This window comes from Leptonychotes weddellii, chromosome 6 (genome assembly GCF_054177405.1).
Source record: "Leptonychotes weddellii isolate Sample4059 chromosome 6, ASM5417740v2, whole genome shotgun sequence".
In the NCBI taxonomy this organism is placed as follows: Eukaryota; Metazoa; Chordata; class Mammalia; order Carnivora; family Phocidae; genus Leptonychotes; species Leptonychotes weddellii.
The window spans coordinates 17,652,984-17,676,714 of NC_138374.1; the positions used below are offsets into that span (position 1 = coordinate 17,652,984).

At 43.0% G+C, this 23,731-nt stretch overlaps 1 protein-coding gene and 1 long non-coding RNA gene across 6 annotated transcripts in view; one reads left to right on the top strand and one right to left on the bottom strand.

The window, feature by feature from the left end:
* LOC145722021 (uncharacterized) overlaps positions 1–2,698 on the top strand; it is a 4,200-nt gene extending 1,502 nt beyond the window's left edge. The window contains exons 2-3 of the long non-coding RNA XR_014146056.1: positions 1,831–1,905; positions 2,622–2,698. This is a non-coding gene — a long non-coding RNA (uncharacterized LOC145722021). The remainder of the gene's footprint in view (positions 1–1,830; positions 1,906–2,621) is intronic.
* Positions 1–23,731, bottom strand: part of RBM20 (RNA binding motif protein 20) — a 185,373-nt gene that overhangs the window by 133,853 nt on the left and 27,789 nt on the right. The window lies entirely within an intron of this gene.

Genomic DNA, 23,731 nt, shown 5'->3' on the forward strand with positions numbered 1-23,731 from the left:
GCATGGGAGGCATGTGAGGGGGCAGTGAGAAGTGAACTCACAAAGACGGGACTCTATCACACATCTGGTCACCTGCATCGCAAGCCAACAAATAATGCATCATCTTCCTGCCGTGAACACCTCTGTATTCCCAACACCTGGCATGTGCCTAGCTCATAGTCAGTGCTCAATAAATGCCAGTGAATGAATGAAAATGGTTAAGGAGGTCCCAAACCAGGAAACAAAATCGTACCTAAAAGTAGGGACTGCAAACTCAGATGCCCACAGGGCCAGGCAGGTGACAAGTACAGCTAGGAGTGAGCAATGGGGAGCAGTGGGTAGTGGATGCCCCATCCTCAGGGGGACTACCCCTACCTGATTTAGCGCAGTGTTGCCACCAAGGTACATGAGCCCAGTATTGCCAGATCTTTCTATTATTATGTGAAATCCCAATTTTTAAGCATTAGCAATGAATTTAAAAAAAAAAAAAAAAGTATGTGCCAAGCAAAACACATCATCTGGAGCCGTATTTGGTCTGTTAAGGGTCTTTGGCTAACCAGGACAAATTTTTTGTTGGGAGTTTATAGTCTAAAAAGGTCCCCAATGCAAACGAATATATGAGGATGGAGGTAAGAACGGGGTTTCCCTTGGGGGAGGAGCCTGTGTACTAGAAGGGCCTCTTGGGAGCCTGGAAATGTCCCATATGTTGATCTGGCCGGTGGTTACAAGGGTGAGGACATGTTTAAAATTCCATCGAGCTGCAAACCTAAGAGTTGTGCACTCTATTCCATGCACGTTATAACTCAATTTAAAATGTAAAACTGAGGGGTGCCTGGGTGGCTCATTCATTAAGTGTCTGCCTTCGGCTCAGGTCATGATCTCGGGGTTCTGGGAATGAGCTTCTGCTCAGCAGGGAGCCTGCTTCTCCCTCTCCCTCTCCCTCTCCCTCTCCCTCTGCCGGCCACTCCCCCTGCTTGTGCACTCTCTCTCTCTGTCAAATAAATAAAGAAAAATCTTTAAATAATAATAATAATAAATAAAATTTTAAAAAAAGGTAAAACTGATGAGTAAATACAGAGTCTCCAAAAGCTGAATAAAGTCCTCTCTAGAGTTTGCTTTCAGGGGTGCTGCCCCTTCCACCTAAAATTCCCTTCTGCCCCTACCTCTTTGCACCCTGCTGCCACCTTATTTGTCCTAAAAGAGGTGATCCAGACAGCACTTCCTCCATGAAGCCTCTCCTATCCCACCTGGCCCAAGGCTGAGCTTGGCCAATCTCGGCACTCCCAGACACAGCCAAGTGAGTGCCTTCCTCACCTGACCCAGCACTGAACACCTCCCTGCTTCCTTTGGAGCTCCTGAGGTCCTGGGGACAGGGACTGTGCCCTGTTCCCTGTGGCTCAGGCCTAGCACACAGTGGGCTGACATGTTCCCGATAAGTGTCTGACATGATAGCTCATCCTCCTTCTGGCGATCAGCAAATAGAAGGATGCTTCCCACCCCACCCATCACTATTGTCCTAGAAAAGACAGAGCATAGAATCTGGAAACATGAGATCTGGAGAAAAGAGCCAGGAGACTGTGTCCTGAGTGAGAAGCTGTGGGAAGAAACATGTACATGTAAGATTTGAAATATAATTCTCTTGCAATCAGCTGCAGTAACATCCTACTGAGAGAGGGAAGGAGTATATGTAGCATTCGTAAGTGCCCTGCCTGCCTGACACAAGTCTAGGGCCACAGCTGCTCAGATTCTAATGGGCATCAGAATCACTGGAGGATTTCTTAAACGCGTCCTCCCCAGAGATGCACATCTGCAGGTCTGGAACAGGGCCTGAGAATCTTCATTCCTAACTAGGGTCCAGGCAATGCCAATGCTGTTGGTCTGGGGACGTCCCCGGGAGCGACACTGGACCAGAGAGGACAACAGCTAGTAAGTGCCAATCATCACAATGCATCAGTGTTCTTTCTCTTGCTCAATGAACAGACTTTTATTAAATCTCTACCATGTGCAAAGCCGTATAAGTGATGCAAACGTAATTAGAACCAATGTTGCATTCCCACCTTGGTCACCAGAAAATGGATTACTCACCCTCAGTGCCCTTCGCCAGATTTGCTACTGAAGCAGAAAATGACACCAATGTTCAGCCACTCCCCAATGCTCAGATGGTCTCAGGTTCAAACTCTTAACTCTGAGAATAAAGTTTTAAAGGTCCTCCCTCAACAGCAAACTCATCTGTTTCCCCAAACATCTCCAATTAAATGAGCTATTTTCCTGGGCCTCCCTTCAATATAATACCTCCCTCATTTAACCAGAAGAGGAGTTGGGTTATAGTGTTTGGTATTCAGGCCTGGGCAGGGAACAGATGAATTTCCCTGGAGACCAAGCCAGCAAAGGGTCTCCAGAGGAGTCAGAGGATGGAGGCATCTTTCCAGCAGACAAGCAAGCACACTGCTTTGAAACAACACCCCTTCCCTGTCCTGGGCAGGAGCCGCATTCTGACATATTCAGTTACAAGTGAATGCCTGGGCATTAAATCTAAATGGCTCAAGATACGGAATGCCCGGGCAGCAGGCAGTTGGATTATTTATGCCCTCTATACCTGTGGAAGCCGAGATTTAATTATTTATTCCGTGTTAAATTTCCAGTCCTGGGCTTCCAGGCAGCAGATGAATAAAGCACCTCAGTTAAACTGCAGGGGACTCTGGGTCATCAACTTAGCTGGAGCTGGAAAACTTAGTGATTTCTGCACCCTGGGATATCATCTCAGTCTCTGTCTAAGAATGTCCTAAAGAAATTCAATCACATATGGAAGTCTTAAGAACCCTCTGAAGCACTCCCCCTGCTTGTGTTCCCTCTCTCGCTGTGTCTCTCTCTGTCAAATAAATAAATAAAATCTTAAAAAAAAAGAAGGGGGGGCACCTGGGTGGCTCAGCTGTTAAGCGTCTGCCTTCGGCTCAGGTCATGATCTGGGGTCCTGGGATCGAGCCCCACATTGGGCTCCCTGCTCGGCGGGAAGCCTGCTTCTCCCTCTCCCACTCCCCCGGCTTGTGTTCCCTCTCTCGCTGTGTCTCTCTCTGTCAAATAAATAAATAAAATCTTTAAAAATAAAAAGAAACCATTTGAAGCAACAATACCTGAAAAATTCAAACCTGTCCTCTCAATGAACATGTAACTCAAGAGGTAAAGGCACAATCTTTGAACCATGGACATGATATTCTGCTAGTATATCTTTCCTGACACATGTGACTCACTGTAGGAGACCGCTGGCCAGAGTTATTCCTACTCCTTGAGTAAAATGTACTTCAAAATTGTAGGAACTCTCAAGTTAAGCACCAGTCAGTTCTCGTGGTATCAGATTAGGATGCAATACTAAGGTACATTCTAATAGAACTAATCACCCTCTTATGGTAAGATCCAGTGAGCTGTTGTTGAAAGGCCTATGGTTTGGAAATGACTATTTTAACCCAAAGCATCATCAGCTCTTCACTGCAAGCAGAGCTACTCAGAATCCAAACCACAACTCTTCTCTCCATCTGTCTCTCTCTGCAGTCATTGCTTGAGTGCAGTGAAATGATTAGATCCATTCCACTGGATTTTCCTCCATGGTGAGAATATCACCTTTCACACATAAGCCTGGAAGGCTTCCAAGGCCCTGAACAAATTCCCCTACTGCTTCATCAGGGTCCTCTTCCCCTTCAAGGTAGCTACTCAAGCCTCCAACACAGGGGCCAACCCAGCCCCAGCCAAGATAACAGTGCCTCCGAATGGAGTGACTCCATTCATAGGAACAGAACAGTGTGAATGGCAGAACCGTCTTCGTTTTGAGGACCAGTGCTGCTTTTTGGTTTTGGTTTATCCCCCGGTTCTTCCAACCACACAGGAAGCTGCCTGTTTTGTGTACTTCTGTGTGGATATCATTGGGAAATCTATGGCTACAACAATGTTTGGCACATGGCAGGTACTCAATAAATAACTGATAAACGAATAAGTCTCTATGAGAAAACACCAACCATGAGGACCAGGTGGAAGCACAGAGGAGAGTCACAAAGCCTCTCGTACCACACAGATGGGGGTTGCTCCTCTTGGCTCTGTCTGACCCATTTGCTGAAAAGAAACTGAGAAATTTAAACTGGGGCCAAATACATCACTGGTTCATTCCTTTGTACCAAGTAAACTAAAAATAAACAAACAAGCAAAAAAAACAAGGTCAGTTACCAAGAGTAGGGAAATTGTCAGTCAATAATGATATTTTCCCCAAAATGCCACAGAAACCCTGTAATCTAAACTATGAGTCACTAGTATGTTTGGAAGCATTTTTATATAGGCTGATAGTCTTATATACACTTTCCTACTTTTAGTGGGACATAAGACACACAGTAAAATATTATATATTTGACAAAATAGAACACACATCATCAACAATACAAACAACTGAAACCCTCATATTCCTTGGTACTTTACTTCATAAAGAAATAACAAACCGGGGCGCCTGGGTGGCTCAGTCGTTAAGCGTCTGCCTTCGGTTCAGGTCATGATCCCAGGGTCCTGGGATCAAGCGCCGCATCAGGCTCCCTGCTCAGCAGGAAGCCTTCTTCTCCCTCTCCTGCTCCCCCTGCTTGTGTTCCCTCTCTCGCTGTGTCTCTCTCTGCCAAATAAATAAATAAATAAAATCTTAAAAAAAAAAGAAATAACAAACCATAGAGAGTTTCACTGTTAGGCAAGAAAGTAATTCAGTAAAACAGAAGTACCTAGGGCACCTGGGTGGCTCAGTCGGTTGAGTGTCTGCATTTGGTTCAGGTCATGATTCCAGGGTCCTGGGATTGAGTCCCGCATCAGGCTCCCTGCTCAGCGGGGAGCCTGCTTCTCTCCCCCCTACCCCCACCCACGCTCTCCTTCTTTCTTTCTCTCTCTCAAAAACATAAATAAAATCTTAAAAAAAAAAAAAAGTAACTAATTTGCCAAAAGTTCAGTTTAAAACAGTCATAATTGAGATGGACAAATGCCTAGAAACAAATAATTTGCCAAAACTGACCCATGAAGAAACTGAAAAATCTGAGAAGACCTGTAACAAGTAAGGAGATTGAGTCATTAATCAAAAACCTCCCAACAAGGAAAATCCCAGGATCAAAAGGCTTCACTGGGGAATTCTACCAAACATTTGAAAAAGTAACATCATTCTTTCTCAAACTGCTCCCAAAAAATTGATGAGGGGGGAAACACTTCCTAACTCATTCTATGGGGCCAGCATAACCCTGATACCAAAGCCAGTTAAAGATATTACAAGTAAAGAAAACTAAAGACCAATATTCCTTATTAATGTTGATATAAAATTTTCAATAAAATGCTGGCAAACTGAATTCAGCTGCAAATTAAAAGACTTATCACCATGACCAAATAGGATTTATTTCCAGAATGCAAAGATGGCTCACCATACAAAAATCAATCAATGTAATATACCATATTAACAGAATAAAGGGGGAAAAAAGCACATGATCATCTCAATTGATGCAGAAAAAGCATCCAACAAAATTCAACATGATAAAAACACTCAATAAACTGGGACCAGAAGGGAACTTCTATTAAAGTAAAGGCATTTGTGAAAAACTCACAGCTAAGATCATACTCAATGATGAAAGACTGAAAGCTTTTACCCTGAGATCAGGATCAAGACAGATGCCCATTTTCACTATTTCTATCTAACATAGTACTGAAGTTTTAGTCTGAACAATTAGGCAAGAAAAAGAAATAAAAGGCACTCAAATTGGAAAGGAAGAAGTAAAATTATTTCTGTGTGCAGATGGAATTATGTAATATGTTGAAAACCCTAAAAATTCCACACTCCAAAAAAACCTATTAGAGCCAATCAACAAATCAATAAAGTTGCAGGGTACAAAATCAACACACAAAATCAGTTGCATTTCCATGCACTATGCAATGAACAAACCATAAAGGAAATCATGAAAACAATTCCATTTACAATAGCATCAAAAACAACAGATGAAAGACTTGTACACTGAAAACTACAAAACACTGCTGAAAAAAATTAAAGAACACATCAATAAATGGAAAAACATTCCATGTACATGGACTGGAAAACCTAATGATATTGTTAAGATGTCAATACTACCCAAAGTGATCTACAGATTCAATGCCATCTCTATCAAAATCTCAATGAAATTTTTGGCAGCAATAGAAAAATCCATCCTAAAATTCATATGGAATCTCAACAGACCCTGAATAATCTTTAAAAAGAAGAATGAAGCTGGGAGACTCACACTTTCTGATTGAAAGCTTACTACAAAGCTATAGTAATCCAAACAGTGTGGTACTGGTATAAAGACAGACATATAAACCAATGGAATGAAATAGACAGTCCAGGGAGGAAACCTCATTTATATGGGGAAAGGGCCAACTTTTTAATAAACAGTACTGGGAAAACTGGATGTCCACATGCAAAAAAATGTTGGACCCTTACCTTATACAATATATAAAAAAATAACTCAAAATGGATCAAAGAGCTAAACTACAGGCCTCTTTTTTTTTTAAGATTTTATTTATTTACTTATTTGAGAGAGAGAGAGCACATGAGCAGGGGGAGGAACAGAGGGGAAGGGAAAGAATCCCAAGCAGACTCCACGCACAGTGCTGAGCTGACATGGGGCTCAATCCCAGGACCCCGAGATCATGACCAGAGCCGAAACCCAGAGTGAGACACTCAATCACCTGAGCCACCCAGGGGCCCCAGTTACAAACCTCTTAGGAGAAAACATCATGACTTTGGATTGGGCAATGACTTCTTGGATATGCCACCAAAAGCACAAGCAACAAGAGACAAATGGGCAAACTGGACTTCATAAGAATTAAAAACTTTTGCACATCGAAGGACATGATCAAGGAGTGAGGAGACAGCCCACAGAATGGGAGAAAATATATGCAAATCATATATCTGATAAGGAATTAATATCCGGAAAATATAAAGAAATCCTGCTCGGTGGGAGGCCTGCTTCTCCCTCTCCCACGGCCCCTGCTTGTGCTCCCTCTCTCTCTGTCAAATAAATGAATAAAATATTTGGGCGCCTAGGTGGCTCAGTCGTTAAGTATCTGCCTTCGGCTCAAGTCATGATCCCAGGGTGCTGGGATCGAGCCCCACATCAGGCTCCCTGCTCAGCGGGAAGCCTGCTTCTCCCTCTCCCACTCCCCTGCTTGTGCTCCCTCTCTTGCTGTGTCTCTCTCTGTCAAATAAATAAAATCTTAAAAAAAAAAAAAAAATGAATAAAATCTTAAAAAAAAAATCCTACAATTCAATAACAAAAAACAAACAACTCAATTCAAAAATGGGCAAAGGACAAGAGACTTGAACAGACATTTCTCCAGAGAAGATATATAAGTGGCCAATAAGCATATGAAAAGATGCTCAACATCATTATTTATTAGAGTAATGCAAATCAAAAAGCCATAATGAGGTAACACTTACCACTCACTACGATGGCCATTATAAAAACAAACAAACAAGGGCACCTGGGTGGCTCAGGTGGTTGAGCATCTGCCTTCCCGCTGGCTCAGGTCATGATCCCAGGGTCCTGGGATTGAGCCCTGCAGCGCAGAGGGGGGTGGGGGGTGGGGGTTAACCTGCTCAGCGGGGAGTCTGCTTCTCCCTCTGCCTTTTCCCTGGCTTGTGCTCTCTCTCTCTCTCTCATATAAATGAATAAAATCTTAAAAAAAAAAAAAAAAAAAAAAACAAATAAAAATAACAAGTATTTGGGGGCACCTGGCTGGCTCAGTCAAGTAGAGCATGAGAATCATGATCTCAGGGTTGTAAGTTCAAGTCCTACAATGGGTGTAGAGATTACTTAAAAATAAAATCTTTTAAAAATAATAATACTGGGGCACCTGGGTGGCTCAATTGGTTAAGCGACTGCCTTTGGCTCAGGTCACGATCCTGGAGTCCCGGGTCCAAGTCCCACATCGGGCTCCCTGCTCAGCAGGGAGTCTGCTTCTCCCTCTGACCCTCCCCATCTCATGCTCTCTCTCACTCTCAAATAAATAAATACAAAATCTTAAAAAAAATAATAATACTAATGAGTATTTTTGAGGATGTGTTCCCTGCTGGCAGGAATGTAAAATGGTACAACCTCTGTAGCAAATGGTTTGGCAGTTCCTCAAAAAGCTAAACATAGAATTATCATATGATTCAGCAATTCCACTCCTAGGTACATACCTAAAAGAATGGAAACAGATACTTTTATACCAATGGTCATGGCAGCATTACTCACAATAACCAACAGGTAGAAAAACAATCCATGTGTCCACCAATGGATGACTGGATAAACAAAATACATACAATGGAAAATTCTCAGCCACAAAATGGGATAAACTCTGAAACATGCTACAGTATGGATGAATCTTGAAAACATTATGCTAAGTGAAATATGCCAGACACAAAAGTTCAAATACTTAATGATTCCGTTTATATGAGATACCTAAATTAGGCAAATTCACGGAGACAGAAAGTAGACTCCAGGTTACTAGGGCCTCCTGGGGAAAGGAGGAACTGGAAGTTAGTTTTTAATGGGTACAGAGTTTCTACTTGGGATGATGAAAAAGTTAAGGAAACAGTGTGGATATCTAGCTACACAACACTGTAAATGTATTTAATGCCACTGAATTGTAAGCTTAAAAATGGTTACATGTATTTTGCCACAATAAAAAAATGGCTATGGTTGTTCGTTCGAAATCATTCATTTCCAGGGCTTTAAAATAATTGATACCATTCAATGTAGTCATCTGAAAGCCCTACTTAAGTATTTTTTTAATACCCATCATCTGGAAGCACTTAAAATGACAAAATCTCTTTTATGAGTGACATGATTTGACAAAGAGGTAAAAAACCCATTCTAAATATTTGCACTCCCAAACCTCCCCCTCCCTTTGATTATGTCACAGCTTCTTGATGATACCAAGAATACCGAGAAAGAGAAACACCGTTTCTACCTGGGCGTATACACTATGTCTGTTGTCCCAAATTCACAAAACGCCGAGGCTCCTGGATGCCTCAGTCGGTAGAGCATGTGATTCTTGATCTTGGAATTGTGAGTTTGAGCCCCATGTTGAGTGCAGAGTGTACTTAAAAGAACAACAACAAATTCACAAAATGCCATCACTGTCTGGCCAGACTCTACAGTGTGGAACTAGAAGCAACAGAAGCAAGTCTCTCAATGCAATTTTACTTAAAACAAACTCGCCAGATTTTTAAAGACCCACTAACAGCACAGAACACTACCATGGATTTCCAACAAACAGGATATTAAACAGTTGTACATGACTTCAATGCAAAACACAGATTAAGCAGTTCTCCACTAAAGCTCCTGCCCCCCACCCCCACCCCAAACCCCGGGCCTGCCCCATGCTAGGAGGGAAGGCTGGTCCCATATGACCAAGGCTCAAGATTGCCAAAAGAAGCTAATATTCTGGATTTCTTCCTCTCTCTGAGTCCTTAGTCTGCTTTATTTTTCTTCAACCACTTCTTTGCTGACATTCTATTCTCTGTACATGCCTTTTTTGGTCCATGCCTATCTTCTGGAAGCTAAGCTCCATGAGGACAGGTTTGCCTCTTTTGCTCATCCCTGTCCTCCCTGAAGCAGAGCCTCACCTCTGGGAGACCTCATGCACTGAACCAAGAGGTGCAAGAGTTGGGCTGGATGACAGATGCTCTGTATCTTGATTCTGTATCTTGATTTGTATCTTGATTGTGTCAATGACCTGGTTGTGCACTGGACTATAGTTTTCAAGATGTCACTCTTGGGAGGAAGTGGGTAAAGGGTACACAGGACCTCTCTCTATTACTTCATACTACTGCATGTGAATCTACAGTGATTTCAATAAAAAGTTTAATTTTAAAAGCTTACAAACAAAAAATTTAAGCAAGCAAGCAAACAAATGCCTCAAAGACATTCTACAATATTCCTGTCCAGTAGGCTTCAAAACTGGCAAGCTTATGAAAAATAAGAAAAGACTGAGAAACTGTCACAGAGTGAGACTAAAGGGGACAGGACAACTGAGTGTCACATGGGATTCCCAGAAGAGAAAAAGGACATTAGTGAGAAAACTGGGGAAATGAGAACAATATCTATAATTTAGCCAATAGTATTATACCAACGTTAATTTCTTAGTTTTGACAAATGTTCATATATAAGCTGTTAACATTAAGGGAAGCTGGGTGAAAACTGTATGAGAATTCTGTACAGTTTCTTTGCAACTTTTCAATCAACATAGAATTATTCCAAAATAAAAGTTTATTTGTAAAAAATGTAGGGTTGGAAGAGAAATGTCTAATAATGTACCAGGTAGTTAACTAGAATTGCATCTGCTTTACTTTTCAGATAAAAATCATATAAATCTAAGCAATAAAAAAGGTAAAGTGTTCACTCTTACAAATAATTATGCTGTGGCTTAAATCCATAGTCCCTCATCCGAAATCCTTGGGGCCAGATTTGTTTTGGAATTTGACATCTATTTGAGTTCAAAGAAGCAGCATGACACATATGTTGTACATTACACCCCCGAGGGGGCCAGGCTGCACCTTATCGTCACACGCGTGCCTGACAGTCACGTGGTGTAGCATAAGTAAAGACTACAAACAGTTGCTCATCCTTCCAGGTAAGATTTTGTTGCCAAATTTTTGCTAAAAACTTTCCATTTTCTGAGCTATTTGGATTTTAAAATAGTGGCTAGGCATTTGTGGGCTGGATTAATGGGATTCCTAATGAATAAAGCTTTTGATTTTTACTGTTAGACTCCCAAATTTCTAAAAACTAGCACCTCAGTTCTCTCCCTCTCTCTCCCCCTCTTTCTCTCCCCCATCTCTCCTTCCCTTTCTCTCTATCCCCCTCCTTCTCTCTCTCCCTTTCTCCCTCTCCCTCTGTCTTTCTCTCTCCCTCTCCCTTTGTCTTTCTCTCTCTCCCCATCTCTCTCCATTTAGGAGTAACCCTCAAGAACCAGAGACAACAAGCAGGGACTTCTAGAATACTGATAACATTTTATTTCTTAATCCAGGACTCTTCAGAAGGGTAAAAATTCAATGAGCTCTGCCCATACAATTTGGCCATTTTTCTGTATCTATGTTAATGTTGATGGAACATTTTTTTTTCAAAAGCAGCCATCACACAATTAGATTTAAGTCACAAAATGTTAGCACTGCAAGAAATCTCTCCCTCGAGAGATGCAGTCTCATTCCTTGTACGGCCAGCTCCAGAGTGGTGCAGCGATCTGCCCAAGGTCACACAGCAATGTGGGGGCAGAGCTGATTTCCAGCTCAACTTCTAGTACAGGGTTCTTTCTGTTATGCAAAAACATGAGACTTCTGTCTCAAACATTTGTTCTACAATATGTGTTACTAATTAACTGGGGAAACTTGTTATACCATCACATTGGAGTTAATACCACAACATCTTTTGTTCATTTAGATTTATTTTTTCCCATGAAATGACTGAACTGATGTCTGGAAGGGATGTCTCCCTTTAATTTGGTGTAACTATGCTCCTGTCTGATAATGCGTAAAACCATCAATGACCATAAATACGATTTAAGTGTTTTGTCATATCATCCAACTTAATCATTGAGCTATAAATATATCATGGATGATTTAAATCGCACTGTTTGGGCTCATCACTGAAAAAGTGTGAACCTTCTGGATAGCTATGACATTTTTGAGGTCGGAAAAGGAAATACGATTTGAGTGACTTTAATTTATGTATTTTTAATATCTTACTACTTTCAGTACCCTATGACTCACTCAGCTTTTCCTTTTGTTAAATTCAGTCTTGCTTTATGCTAGCTGACAGTCTTGCTGTATGCAGCTGAGCCAGGGCAGTACTAGAAAAGCAATGAGCTTATACTTGGGATACACATAATGCTTTCTTCCACTGGAAAAATAAATGATCTAGAAAAATGCATACAAGCAGAAAATTCCAAATGTCAGGCATCTGTAAAAACCTAGTTCTCTCACAGATCAAACTGGAATTTCCATAAAAGAAAACCAGTCAAATCAGAGGCTCGTAGCTGGGCTTCAGACTGTGAATCCCTGACATTCTATGCTAAATTGGGGGGGGCGGGGGGGGGCGTGTGTGTAGGAGACCCATACTTCAATCAGAATCTCAAAGGAAGGGGTACCTGGGTGGCTCAGTCATTAGGCAACTGCCTTTGGCTCAGGTCATGATCCTAGGGTCCTGGGATCAAGCCCCACATCAGGCTCCCTGCTCGGTGAGAAGCCTGCTTCTCCCTCTCCCATTCCCCCTGCTTGTGTTCCCTCTCTCGCTGTCTCTCTCTGTCAATTAAATAAATAAATAAAATCTTTAAAAAAAAAAAAGAATCTCAAAGGAAGCCATGACCTTCAATAAAGGAGAGGTGAGGGAAATAACCATTAGCTATTATAAATAAATAGAGGGAAGTAAGGTCTGGATGTGAGACCCCCCCCCCCCCAGTTTCTATTACAGGTTTTACAAAATATCTAAAGAGCCCTGACAACATAGTATAACACTGTAACGTGGACCCTCATAACAGTCCTGTGAGGCAGGCAGGTAGACCTGACTCCATTTTGCAGATAAAGAAAGTAAAGAACTTGTCAAGGCTCCATGGCTAATAAATGTGGACACACGACGCTGGGAATTCAGATTGCATTTAAAACGGTTCCCACCAGAACTACGTGGCCATTTCTGTTAAGTACGGGTGAGCACTGAAGACCTCGTCATCACAATAGCCTGCACCTCTATGTTTTTAAAACAAACTCTCACATTATGTATCATATAGAGAAATGCAAATTTTTGGTGCAAGAGTTGTAATTTATGTTTTATGCAGCATGCAAAGAAATAAATAGCCCTGCCTTTCTCATTACCTCTATCCTACCTCCATATCTTCCCCACCCAAGGCCACCTCAAACTCTACCTTTATTTTCCATTTTCCTTCCAGCCATTCCCTTCCGGGCACTAAACTCACCAATGGTAGAAACGTCTCTCCCTCTATGCCTGCCAAACCTGAAGTTGGCATCTCTGCCTGCCCACCCTCCCAGAGGTCCCTCCTCTTCACCTCTCACTATGAACTACTAGGAACTTACTAACTAAAATAGCAAAGAAAAATACATTCCACACCCCTTCCTATCTAGGTGTTTAAATGCCACAGTTATCTTTCAGCTACCCTATGACCGTTCTGAACACAGACAGAGCTGTCAACAGAGGACAGAAAACAAGAAAGTCCCTGCGAGTTTGACCTGACAGAAGACAGGTTTGTCACCCGTCTCCAAGTCGAAAATAGATCACCCACCTCTCTGAAGGGCAGTACATAAGTTTCCACTCTTATCTCAGAGGCCTCCAGCAGTTACATGAAATGCATGGAGCAGTTGATGGAATGAAATGTACAATCAGCAACAGGCTTTCGAAATAACTTCTTTTTGACAGGCCCGCCAAGGACAGGATGGCAATGAATCCATAAGGTCACATGTGAAAGGGCTGAGCTTCCAGGAAAGGCCCACACGATGTCTTTCCCAAGCCAATAGCTGATCCAATCACCTCCTTTTACCAATGACCATACATTTTATTTTTTTAAGATTTTACTTATTTATTTATTTTAGAGAGAGAAAGAGGGAACACACCCGTGCAGGTGGGGGGAGGGACAGAGGGAGAGAGAATCTCAAGCAGACTCCCTGCTGAGCAGAGAGCTGGGGGCTTGATCCCATAACCCCTGAGATCATGACCTGAGCCAAAACCAAGAGTCAGACGCTCAACCAATTGCACCACCCAGGCACCCTGACAAATGACCATACATTTCACAAATGACGTCACCGCTTCGTTTCAGGCTCCGAGAGGCAGATCTGGGAACTTGTGCTAGAGCTTTTGTTAATCTACTCACTTCTCAAGACGCTGGGGGATCTACCACAGTCATGAGATATACCACCAGCAGCTCTCTTGTCTCCTTCACGTTACTTTTTGCGAGTGATTGTTTTGGTGGCCCTGAGCATCAAGAGCTCTACATCTGACTCAAACAACTTAATTAGGCTGCTTCACAGACAGTGAAATAAACACATAGTGAAAAAGTCTATGATTCCTTTTTGTGAATTACACAAAATTATTGATATCTCGGCTTTTCACCCAATTCTACAATTGGGCAAGATGAACAAATTATGTAGACATAGCATGCCAAAGTTTTGGATGCATCTTCTCCGTTACTAGCTGGAACCTGTCTGAACTTCCACAGGACTCCGTAGCACACACACTTCTACCCTAACGAAGGGAGAAATTACGCTGTGGGTAATGAGGTTCCGCTTTAGTGAATTCTCTACCAGGACAAGATCAGAAGTTCCCATTTTCTTTTTTTTTTTTTTTCTTTTTGACTCCAACAATGTCTTGGGCAAATGACAATTCTTTTCTTTTTGTTTTTCCTTAATTGACACTGTAGGAGAAATCTTTCTATGGAGTTTTTTAAAAGCTGAGTGAGTTTACTCACCCTTTCTCCAAAAATTAAGTAGTTAAAAAATCTTTTGAAGTAAGGAATACAACCCTGTTCTTAGTCACAGAACGTGCCTTGATTTTTCTCTCTTCCTTCTATCATCATTGACCAAAAAGCCCTAGATAAAGAACATTTTCTAAAAGCATCTACAGGGCTAACAAAAATGGAAGAACCATACTCACTGACTGTCCACCTGATCTCCCATAGAGTTACTAAAGGAGTAATTTTAATTATAAGGAATAATAGAAATTTCTCCTACTTGAGAAAGCTGACTCAGCATATTCCTTGTGTGCTTAAGAGAAGATCACATGCCTTATATTTTGGAAATCTGTTTGGTTTTCTAATTGAGCCATTTAAACTAACATTTTACTTTAATCTAGGAATGGGCACACAAAAGCAGTGAAACTCTACTTACTTTAAAACCTGCACCTAAGCAAGGTTTTTCACCTTTAAATAAAGCTTCCCAACAAGTAGAATAAAAAGAAAGCTCTTAGGGGCGCCTGGGTGGCTCAGATGGTTAAGCGTCTGCCTTCGGCTCAGGTCATGATCCCGGGGTCCTGGGATCGAGTCCCACATCGGGCTCCCGGCTCAGCGGGGAGCCTGCTTCTCCCTCTGACCCTCTCCCCTCTCGTGCTGTTTCTCTCTCGCTCGCTCTCTAAAAAATAAATAAAATCTTAAAAAAAAAAAAAAAGAATGCTCTTAAAGAGCAAAAGGGAAAGGAGAACTCATAATTTGGACTACACTCACAATTTAAACCTGACCTAGAATGTACCAGAAAATACTACAAACTCCTCTTCCACCTGAAAGATTAATGAAAATGAATTACCAGCTCCCAACTGGCTCCTGTCACCCTAAGGCTGACCTCCCACTGCGACTCCCCAGCTGTATGGTAGGTTGGGAGTGTAAACTTGGCCAGTGCTTTGGCTGAAAAATAAAACTGCCTTCTGCCATTAACAAGTTAATGAAATGCAGACCTACTGGGTCTGAGGCTACTGGACGCCCACAGAATTGTACTTAGAATAAAGCTAACTATGAAATCAAGAGGGTGGCCAAGAAGTCCAAAAGAGATGACATTTGGCAGCCACTTCAAAAATTGTGATCGTCATAATAAAAAACCAAAAGAAATATCCATGAGTTCACACTGATATAAATAATTGATGAACACATTCATAGGGGAGAAAGAACAGCTCTTCCTTACGGAATAATTCCAATTAATAAATGTAGAAGAAATGAGTAGAACAGAAATTCACCATTGGAACACTACAGTCGTAACTATTGCATGTAAGCTCCACCAATGGGTGCTAAAATTAGCAAGTGAGAGTTTGAGGAAAAACAGGGTATTTGCATCATCTTACAGGATCTCCCTTGACGTATTCTTGATCACAGGAAGGAAAAAAGCACCTTCTAACTTTACAGTTACCACCACCTCAACCAAGTGATTAAGTCATGTACATCCTCTCTGTGGGATTCTTATTTAAAAATGCAAAACCTCAGGGCGCCTGGGTGGCTCAGTCATTAAGCGACTGCCTTCAGCTCAGGTCATGATCCCAGGGTCCTGGGATCGAGCCCCGCATCAGGCTCCCTGCTCCGCAGGAAGCCTGCTTCTCTCTCTCCCACTCCCCCTGCTTGTGTTCCCTCTCTCGCTGTGTCTCTCTGTCAAATAGATAAATAAAAAATCTTTAAAAAAAAATTTAATAAATAAATAAATAAATAAATAAAAATGCAAAACCTCATGATGAGAACACCTAATCATGAGAACACGAGACGAACTCAAATCCAGGGTCTTTTTCCAACAAGGGTCGGCAAACTGCAGCCAAATCTGGATCTTTGCTTATTTTCAAAAATGAAGGGCACTGCCGCACTCATTCATTTATGTATCATCTCGGGCGGCTTTTGTGCTAGACAGCAAAGCTGAGGAGCTACACCAGAGACCATGTGGCCTGCAAAGCTGAAGATATTTACTACCTGGCCCTTGACTGAAAAAGCTAGCTGATCCTTGTTTACAAAATTGACTGGCCCGGGGCTCTTCCAAAAGTGTCGAGGTCATGAAAGACAAAGGGAGATAGGAATTGTCACACACTGGAAGAGAGGATGGACACACAACACTTAGATCCCAGGTGGGATCCTGGACTGCATCCTGGGATAAAAAAAAGCATTAGTGGGAAATTGCTAAATTCTGGGGGCAGGGGGCGCGGAACATCTACAATTTGGTTACTAGTATTGTACTAATATTCCTTTCTTGGTTTTGATAAAGGTACCGTGGTTATGTAAGATGCTAACACAAGGGTGAAAAGTATACAGGAATTTTGGGCGCCTGGGTGGCTCAGTTGGTTAAGCGACTGCCTTCGGCTCAGGTCATGATCCTGGAGTCCCGGGATCGAGTCCCGCATCGGGCTCCCTGCTCGGCAGGGGGTCTGCTTCTCCCTCTGCCCTCTTCCCTCTCATGCTCTCTTGTCTCTCATTCTCTCTCTCAAATAAATAAATAAAATCTTAAAAAAAAAAAAAAACAAAAGTATACAGGAATTCTGCTATTTTTGCGAATTTTCTGTAAGCCAATTTATTTCAAAATAAAAAGTTAAAAAAAGCATCGTGATGACCTCCCAAGCCTGACTCTGAGGCTGATGGAGCCAACACCACCTTCCAAGGTTTGTCTTTATCTCCCTTAAGGGTTAACTGTGAAAATAATTTCAACATCACTGACACTTCATGCAGGTGACCTGAAGGCGGACAGGATTAGCAGAGAGCATTCCTTGTTTTAACCAGCACTGTCTTTAAAAATACAGTATAGCTTGGGGATCCCCATCCTTAAATACGAAGCACTCAATAAAAGGATGAACGGGACATCTGAATCTCTCCCTGTGGCCTCTCGAAGCTGAACTCAAAGGTAAGAAATAGGTGGACGAAGAGTTCCTTGCAGGTGTCAGCGGGGGAGGGGAAGGTCCGGTGCAGACAGTGAAGGGAGATCGTGTGTTTGCTGTGTTCCCTGTGTTCCCGGGGTGGGAGGCCAGTTCTGTCACCAGCTCCTCGAGCGGCCCCGAGTGAAATGCCTTCTGCAGAGGCATCCCTTCTGCAGTCACTCCAGGACTATCCCTACATGGTCAGTGAGGAACTGAGAGTAGGTACCCTGCTTCCCTCCCATTGAGCAACTGCCCTCAGACAGACACACGGCACACGGAGTCAAGATTGATCATGACTTTTAACAAATCACATCTACAATTATGCCAGAACTTAGAGAGAGAATCAGAGACACAGACTGCAAGAAAGACGTGGAAAGCAAAGCAAAGGGGAACAGCGGTGAGAAGTACACAGGAGAAAAAGGTGGGGGTGCAGCTCTACCTTGCATGTAACCACTGGGCAAACTGACCCTCCAGGACCCCCATCTCCTCCTGACCTTACTGATTGGCCCCAGTCTAAGTGGACCACACTGGGGCAAAGGTGAATGGCCCCCCCAAGCTGAGCCATGGATGGTCGGTCGGGCCTCCCCCTAGTGCCCATGGCTCCTGACCCTAGGTGACTTGTCGCTGTGACAGCCACCGTGGGATGGAGCACTGGGGGCCAGGCTGGTTAACCGTGTGTGTCAGTCCTGCCACTGGCCAGACACCCTTGGCAGATGCTGGCTCACAGCTGAACACACAACCCAGCGCAGCCAAGGCCATCTATCATGCCCCGCACGTAGTAAAAGGGATGGAGCTTGGAGGATGGAGGCTCCTACCCTCCTTTTAGCTGACAGCGCTCCTCCTCCCTGCTTCGAGAGCAATGAACCCCTGAGGTGCAGAAAAGCTGGGCAGTGGCCAGTGCCATCTGGAGAAGGAAGAGGAGGCATTTTATGAATGGGCCACTTGGACAGGAAAACAGCCCTCTGGACTTCCCCGGCTGGTGCCATCCCTCCTCCCCTGAGAAATTCTAGGCCCATCTGCACGGAAGGAGGCAACACACCCAAGGACAAACCCACCACCCACTCCCCAGCTTCCACCCCCACCAAGAACATTCCAGCGGTTTGGCCAAACAAACTAATTTCTCTCCCCCAGGACAGCCTGCGTGACAACAGGTGCCCAGCTCTCACACACCACTCAGTTTCTGGATTTTATTGTTTTTAATTAGTTTATATCATTGTTTTTAAGAATGGTGCTGTCCCATTGTGCCCTTCTCTGGCAATTTCAAACAAGGCAGCTGAAGGGGGGCAGGGTCAGTCTGGAGATGAAATTGAGATGGAGATGCCCTCCGGCTGCCTCTGGCATGACATGGCATGAGCTGTGAATGACAGTCACCAAATGAACCATCTGCGGGCTGGGCCTGTCTGCCTGGATGGGCGATGTGTCTGCATGTGCCTCAGTCCGTCAGGGCTGCAGGAAGACAGACCTGCCTTCCAGCCTCCACCAAACCCGCCCTAAGAAAACAGCCAAACTGCAGACAGGGAGACCTCCAGCCTTCTGCTTCCACCTGCCAGTCCTACCACCTCACCCTACCCTAGTTACATCTGACTTTCTAAGTGACCTGCTGAAGCAGGCACCACAGGCAGGATTCCAAGACGGAGGGGCTTATGTGACATGCCCAACTGAAAGACCACAAGAACAGAAGCCATAATAATGATTAATAAGGAAAATGAAGTGACCGTGAACATTTATTGGGCACTTACTATGTGCCGGGCACTGTGCCAACCACTTTATACACCCTTCATCCTTGCTCAAACTCTGGAAGAGTATGGATGAGAAACGGAGTTTCCATTTTATAGATGCAAAAACTGAGGCTCAAGAAGGACAAGTTTCCTGCCCAAGTGCACATGGCTACTTAGTGGAATGTTCTTGATTTAAACCCAGAACCTGCATGCTGACCCACTATGGAGCCTCCTTGTCTCTGAGCAAGGATTGCAGTGGAATATGAACTCACCTGCACTCTCTGTCTGAATAAGTGTAAACCAGATCATTCCAAGAGTACATTCCAGGCATCTGTGGTCTTGCAGAGCCTGGAACTTTCAGATTCCCAATCTAGTGCTCCTACAGCATCGCACCATAAAAATGTCATGTCTTGATTAAGTATAAAGTGATTCTACTGGAACATTTTTCTACTGCCCATGTCTTAAAAAATAAAACTTGATCCTAAAAAAAAACTCCTTAAGGTCATCAAGCTCAACCCTTCCTATGCCACCTCTCCTAGTCTCGGGGAAGCCAAGTGCACCGACTGAAGGAGCTAGCAGCAGAACCCAGATCACTCTGGCCTTGCACACCCAAGAATGCTTTCCAGAATCGAACCACATCTTTTCAGAAATAAACAATAATGGAGAAGTCACTCAATCAGACATTTTCCACGATGGCCCTAACTCAGGGCGTCTGTTCCCCAGTGACACTGCCGTGGGTATGAACCTGCTTTAACTAAAGCAAACCAGATTACAAGAAGATTTCACTGCTCATGGTCTTAGCATGGCCATGGACTCAACCAGGTCCTGAAACAGAATTCTTTTTAGAGACACCCTCAAGGCCAATTAATGGCAACATGATGTATTTAAATGCCTTGACACCTACACATTGCTTTGTATAATCATTTTTAATCTTTGCTCTTTGTTTAGGTTTCCATAGGAATCTGTTTTGTATGAATAAACTTTTCAGTATTCCCACAGTTCCATTTCCCTACCTTGGTTTGGAAGAAATCCTTTCTTTCCTTCATATTATTTATCTCAATTTATGCTTTCATAATAGTTATCTGTACGTTTTTGGTTTATGTCTGTTTTCTTCACTAGACTATAGGCTCCACCCATAAAGATCACACCTGTTCTGTTCACCACTCAGTAGCTATGACAGCTCCTAGCACATGGTAGGTGTTCAATAAATACATCTCTTAGTTCAACGAACTGGGAATAAAGTGTCTGATAGGTTAGGCTGGGAAGCAGTGAGCTCTGGAGGATCTGAACACCCTTTACACCTCAGGCAAAACAATTTGGAAAGGCATTACTTTACCAGCCAGACTACCTCATTACCTTTGGACAGACATCCATCACATGAAGATCAGCAACATAAAACAGAGGCCCAACTATTTAAGAGCCCCTGTTCTAAAAATCACCTATTAGAAAATTTATAAGGGGCACCAGAAGAGCATGCAACTCTTGATCTCGGGTCGTGAGTTCCAGCCCCACGTTGGGTATAGAAATTACTTTAAGGGTGCCTGGGTGGCTCAGTTGGTTAAGCGACTGCCTTCAGCTCAGGTCATGATCCTGGAGTCCTGGGATCGAGTCCCGCATCGGGCTCCCTGCTCAGCAGGGAGTCTGCTTCTCCCTCTGACCCTCCCCCCTCTCATGTGCGCTCTCTCTCTCTCTCTCAAATAAAATCTTTAAAAAAAAAAAAGAAATTACTTTAAAATAAATAAACTTCTAAAAAAAAGAGAGAGAAGGAGAAAGGAAGAAAATCTACAAAATAAGCAATAGGCAATACTCCAGCTTTTCCAAAATATCACTTAGAACCAAATAGGTCTGCAAGTAGCAATCTGATTCTAGCCTTATTTGAAAACTTAAAAATTCTACAGCAACTCTGGAATTTTGATAAAATTTTCACATTTTCAGACATACTACTTTTTTTTTTAAGAGAGGGAGGTGGGGAGGGGCAGAGGGAGAGGGAAAGAGAGACAATCTTAAGCAGGCCTCTGGACCCAGCACAGAGCCCAACACAGGGCTCGATCTCATGACCCTGAGATCATGTCCTGAGCCAAAATCAAGAGTCAGACTCTTAACTGACTGAGCCACGCAGGCGCCTGACACACTGCATATTTTTTTTAACTTTTATTTTTCCTGATAGCTTCTCGCATCTCCAAATTTCAAAACCAATATTGGATTAAAAGCAACAAAGAACATTCAGTGGTTCCAAGGAAGCCAAGTTGGACGATACCAAGGACACAGAGATAAGAGCCAAACAGGTTTATCACAACCAAGAAAACTGCAAATCAGAAAAGGAAATTGTTCTTTGTAGACATTAGCACCATGACTTTTGAAATTCTTGGAGGACATAACGTTAAGAGAAACTCTACAAGCCCAGAATGCCAGAGAGAGAAAAAAACTACCATGTAAAAGTCTGGAATGTGTAAGCCCTCCAATGTGAGAAGCGCTAAGTACGGTTTCTCCATGGACTCTGAGTGATATTTCTAATTAACATTTCATCTTAGGGCACAGTTTTTCTTCTGCTGTTCTTTTTTTCTTCTCTTAAATGTGTTGTTTAAATGTCTCTGTCTCATTTATAATTATCCCATGCATTGTTTTACTTTATAGACAGTTATTAAGTATGCTACTTTCAAAAATCTCTTTTTCTCTCTGAGCTGCGGCAATTATCTGTGGTTGGCGCCATTAGGAAGACGGAGGCGGCAGAGCGAGGACACCCATTTCAGCAGATCCTGATTTCAGCCCCTGGAATGCACAATTGGCACCAGATTCTGTGCTCAATTTCAGTACAATGGCAATGTCCTGGTTTTACCCTCCAGATTCTGGAGGACAAAGAAAATTGCAGTTAGTTGTTGGAGCAATGCAGAACCACATCTGGAATTTAGTCCATTCCTGGAATGCTCCAGAAGAAGGAATTCCGCTTCTGGTATCTGGGTTGGCTCATTATTATTGCAAGTGACACCAAGTAAATTCTACCTGAATCATCTCTTACCCCCATTCCTTCTTCTTCTTCTCAGCAACCTCTTTATAGCCCTAGATATATTTGAGAAATATAAGCTCACAGTAGCTATCATTTCCTGCCCACTTACTCCCTGCTGGGCATTTCGCTGGGTGATTTATGTATGTTATCTCATTTAATCCTCCCAACAGCCCTCAAGTATTATTATCCCTCCTTCATAAATAATGTAATCGAGGTTCAGATAAGTAACTTCCAAGGTCAGAGCTAATAAATGGTAGAGCCAGAATGGGAGTCCAGGCCTCTCGGACTCAAAAGGCTGGGCTCCTCCACAACCCAAGGGAGACCATGTCAATCTCACGAGGAACTCTCATGGTGAAGATCACAGGCTCTGAAAGAAACCAGGCTGCCTGATTCAGTCTATCTGAACCCCAATGGCTCTGCCTCCTACCAACTGAAAGTTACTTAACTTCTTTATGTCTCAGTCCCTCTGCTATAAAGTGGACATAGTAACTGTTATGCATTTCATAAGGCTGTTTGAGGATTAAATAAATTATATGTAAAGCCCTTAGAACCATGTTGTCAGCACACAACAAAAGTTAGCTGCTAATAATACGCTGTCGATAACGATGACAACGCAGTGGTGGTTTCAAGGGTCAGCCTCCCTTCTTGACTTTGGGCTCCTCCTAAACCTGGACCCACCATCCTATCTAATCTTTTACCCATCACAAGTCAATAAAATTCTTATTCTCTTAACCACCCTCGTCTCCTTTATCCCACCAGAGTCTTCTCGGCATATAACTTCAATGTAATTTCACTTCCACCCACCCAAAACCTACTCGTTCCTTCAAGACCCCCCCAATCCCACCCCTCCAGGATGTCTTCCCCAAACACTGGGGCCCCATTGGTCTTCTTCTTTCAGACCATTCGTACCCCACAGTGCTGGCCCTTAGAACGTCATCATCAATCAGCAACACACTGTGAATATAGAATTATATCCTATCTTGAAACATTCAGTAGATATTTCAGCTTTCTTTGCCTTATGCCATGACTTGGTTACAAGCTCCTTAAAGATAATACATGAGATACTTCTATATTCTCTACAGGCAAGGACACAGACCTAATGTACACACACACACACACACACACACACACACACACCCCGCCATATAAAATAGGCATATCCGTCGGTGGGAGAATCCTAAAGTTACTGGTTTATATTATTTTAAGGCATTTAAAAATAATTATTTGAGATCATTAAATTATCTCCACCAGTGAAAATGAACTAAAAAAAAATATCTAAAAAATACCGTCCATCAACATCCTCAAAAATACCAGACCATGTATTTTATCTCAAAGATTAAAGCAGTATCACTCTGAATGCCAAGCTGCCTTCCGACCAGCTTGTTAATATGCAGGTTTCTGAATGCAATTAAAATTATTCGGATTAAAAACCTTCAACACGGGGGCGCCTGGGTGGCTCAGTCGTTAAGCGTCTGCCTTTGGCTCAGGTCATGATCCCAGGGTCCTGGGATCGAGCCCCACATCGGGCTTCCTGCTCAGCGGGAAGCCTGCTTCTCCCTCTCCCACTCCCCCTGCTTGTGTTCCCTCTCTCGCTGTGTCTCTCTCTGTCAAAGAAATAAATAAAATCTTAAAAAAAAAAA